The sequence below is a fragment of the Grammomys surdaster genome, unplaced genomic scaffold (genome assembly GCF_004785775.1).
Source record: "Grammomys surdaster isolate TR1022 unplaced genomic scaffold, NIH_TR_1.0 125793, whole genome shotgun sequence".
Classification (NCBI taxonomy): Eukaryota; Metazoa; Chordata; class Mammalia; order Rodentia; family Muridae; genus Grammomys; species Grammomys surdaster.
Window position 1 is genome coordinate 1,663,439 of NW_021620624.1, and position 3,843 is coordinate 1,667,281.

The 3,843-nt window shown below is 41.4% G+C and overlaps 1 non-coding gene across 1 annotated transcript; it reads left to right on the forward strand.

The window, feature by feature from the left end:
* The first annotated feature begins 926 nt into the window (after positions 1–926).
* On the forward strand, positions 927–1,062 carry LOC114640264. The gene has a single exon (XR_003714127.1). It is a non-coding gene; the product is annotated as a small nucleolar RNA SNORA70 (small nucleolar RNA).
* The last annotated feature ends 2,781 nt before the right edge of the window (positions 1,063–3,843 follow it).

The following is a 3,843-nucleotide window of genomic DNA, read 5'->3' on the forward strand; positions in this document are numbered from 1 at the left end:
ACCTGCATATGTGTATATGTATCATGTGTATACCCTCAGAAGGCAGAATCCGGCATTGGATCCCCTGGAACTGGAGTTAACAGGTTGTCATGAGCTTATGGATATTAGGAATGGAACCCGGTCCTCTGCAAGGGCAATTCAGTGTTCTTAACTGCTGAGTCATCTCTCCAGCAACTTTTTTTTTCTCTTACAATTGCTTTCTTTGCTTGTTCTTTGACTATTTGTGTTTATTGTATTGCTTGTTCCTTGACTATTTGCATCTATTGTATAGCTAGTTTCTCAACCTAGAACTGACCTTAATACATGCATGTAATCAAAATGGTATAAAAGCATAAAGGAGGAGGGGGATGGGACAGGGGGTTCTAGGGAGGGGAAATGGGGAAAGGGGATGACATCTGAAATAAAATATCTAATAAAAATAATTTTAAAAACTGAAAAAATTTCTTTCTTTCTTTCTTTCTTTCTTTCTTTCTTTCTTTCTTTCTTTCTTTCTTTCTTTCTTTGTGTGTGCACACATGTGAATGTGTGCACCATGACATGCATGTGGAGATCAGAAGACATTTTAGATGGATCTGTTCTCTCCATCCTCCTTGTGGGTCCTAGGGATTAAATTCAGATTGTTGAATTTAGCTGCATAAGTGTCTTTACTCTCTTAGCCTTCTGGTTGACCTTCTATCTTATGTTAGTTATTGAAAGATTTTTTTTTTAATGCCACATATACTGTTAGTCTGAAAGACTATATAAGGAATGACCATTTCCATAGCATCCTGGAGAAGTCAGAACTCCAGGGTTTGTAGAGTTGGTGGTTGTAGGGTGTTTATGGAAGATTAGTGAGTATAATGCAAGGGAATTTGTTTTAGTGTTGAGAAAGTTCCATTGTAATCTAGAGCCTGATAATCAATTAACTATTAAAAAGCAGTGTTCCTCTGCAGCCAGTTAAGCTAATCTAGTTCTTTTTCTCAGGGGGACCTGGTGTGCAATGGCTGCAGGCAGTAGACTCCTTGGGAATGCATGCAGCCTGTTGCTTGTATGAGTTCCCCTAAGTAACCTTGAAGAACATTTCTGTTGGATGCTCATGTCTCTGATCTCACACTTTCCCCATTCTAGGCTCCAGACAGGTAGGTGGGATGCCTTTGGAAGCCCCAAAGCACAGTGGCCAGGGTTTATATCAGCCAGGTCATCAGGTCTAGTCATAACAAAGAGTATGTGATTGGAGCCCTGCACTGGTCAATTTTAAATTTCCTGGTTGACTGAATCCCATTGCAAAGGAGTGGGCTTCACCTAGTGTAATGCTCATGACTTTGAAGACGTGGTAACCAAGTGTGGTGGTTTAATAAGAATGGACCCATAGGCTAGTTTATTCAAATGTTTAGTCACTAGGGAGTAGAAGAACTCTTTCATAGCATTAGAAGGATTAGGCTGTATGGCCTTGTTGGAGGCCTTGAGGTTTTCAAAAGCCCACACCTGGCCCACTGTTTTGTTTTTTTCTTCCAGCCTGTGGCTCAGGCTGAAGCTCTCAGCTCCTTCTCCACAGCATGCCTGCCGCCATGATCCCTGTCATGATGATAACAGACTAAATCTCTGAAACTGTAAGCCAGCCCCAATTAAATGATTCCTTTTATAAGAGTTGCCTTGGTAGAACACCAAGAAACTGCTCATCCTGAATGGAACTGCATCAAATATATTCCTAAAACATGGTTCCCTCTAATGGCAGGTCCTATGCTTCTGAAGTCTTCCATAATGCCTAATCCTGCGTCCTCCTCTAGCCTATCCTATATATGAATCAATATTCCATCTTGACCTAAAAATTTAAAAATTAAAAGTCTTCTGAAAGATTTTCAACAATATAAAAGTAATATAAGTACGTGCTAGTTTTAGTATCACCAAAATTCTATAAACATATTCACTGATTTGGAAGTAAATAGACCCCTATTTATATGTGCTTTGCTTTTTAGTTTAGATTCTTAGATTTTTGTAAATTAATAAGTGTGCATGTGTAAACATTTATGCACATGTGACTTATTGAAACAAAACCAAATTTAAGCGCAGGAGCAATATAAACCCTGCTGTGTAAACAGAGACAGAGTTCTCTACATGCTTAAATTCAGTCCCTTTCTGATTGAGGTATTCGATCTGATTGGAAAAAATAATGAAAGAAATATCAGACGGAGAAGGGAGGAAGGAGAGAGGGAGGGAAGTGAGAGGGAGGGGAGAGATGTAGGAGCAGATTAGATTTCTGGAATATAGTGTGGAGATAATTTGTTTGTTTGTTTGTTTTTTGTTTTTCGAGACAGGGTTTCTCTGTGTAGTCCTGGCTGTCCTGGAACTCACTTTGTAGACCAGGCTGGCCTCAAACTCAGAAATCCACCTGTCTCTACCTCCCAAGTGCTGGGATTAAAGGCGTGTGGCACCACTACTGAGATTAATTCTTAAAAGGATTGGTGAGTGAAATCTCAGTTCATTTCCCCACCTCCTTCTTTGAGGGCCCATTTGATTCAGTCAGTCATTCTTCTAGTACCTTTAATTATTATTTGCACAATTTTCCTTTGCTGAAACTATAATATTAAATGTGCATAATATAATTGATTGTAGAAATGTATGCCATTTTAACCTCCAGAAGCCATGCTTTCTACTGACCAAGAAAGCCGTACTTTTGCAAATTGGTGCTGTCTGTGTTTGTGCTAGGCACTGTAACCAAAACCTGACCTCATGGATTCATAACAGATTCTTATGTTGGTTCAGAGTTTTGGAGGTCTTAGGCTGGAGTTGGCTTGCTCCATTGACTCTGGGCCTGAGGTGAAGCAGCCACCATGACTGGGACATGTGGTGGGGCAGAGCCACTTGTCACAGTGCCAGAAAGCAAAAGAAGGATCAGAAGGAAGAGACTGGGATCCCACAATCTCATATTCCCAGAAGAGTTCCCACCAGGCTCCATCTTTCGAAAGTTCTCCTATCTCCAAGCAGTGGATAATGGGACCCAAGACATTAACAGCGAGCCTTGGAGGGCACTCAGAATCCAACTTTATGTAGCAAGTCACAGGATGAGCCACTTCTGACCCACCCACGCTGTGTTTTAAGCTACTACGTTTTGGGAGTGATTTTTTATGCAACGATAGTTGACTAGTATTCTATATTAAAACATATATAATCGTTTTGCTTTCTTTAGCTGCTAATCCAGCATAAGTGAGAAGGCAGAGTTTTAGGGCCACGTTTTTGGGAAGAAGGAGGGATGCTGAAGATTATAAAGAAAGGTATCAATTTGTACATGTAGGAACTCAAGGATGCCCATGGTGGGAAGGTACAGGGCTTTTGCTCATTGTCAGAAGGAAGCATAGAGTAGCTGCTGGATGGAATGATGCCATACACACACAACACTACAAATAAATGGCGGGCATAGTGATGTGAACATTGGGCTCCTGTGTTTGTCAATCCTCTGTGACCTGGGGCAGAAGTGATAAAATAGTATTTGGAGAAAGCCCAAGGGAAAAGCACATCAGTGGCCTGGCTATTCAAGACACCGGGAGGGAAGACATGGTTATGCTGACTACTGAGTCCTGGCATAGCTCTAGGGACTTGACCTGACTCAGGGCAAGAGAGAATGAAGAAAAGACAAAGATAAACACACAGAGACACAGATGCAGCTGGATTCAGGCACACTGGGCCCTCTGATGGAGACTTGACAGCACCCTGCAGCTGCAGAGTGCTTATCTTATAGAGGTGAAGAGACCAGAGGCTGTTTTCTGCAGCTGACCGAGGAGAAGGGGTTATTACATAGGGCTATCATATACAGCTGAGTAAGAAGGCAGGGTTATTACATACAGATAGATGAGGAACAGGGTTATT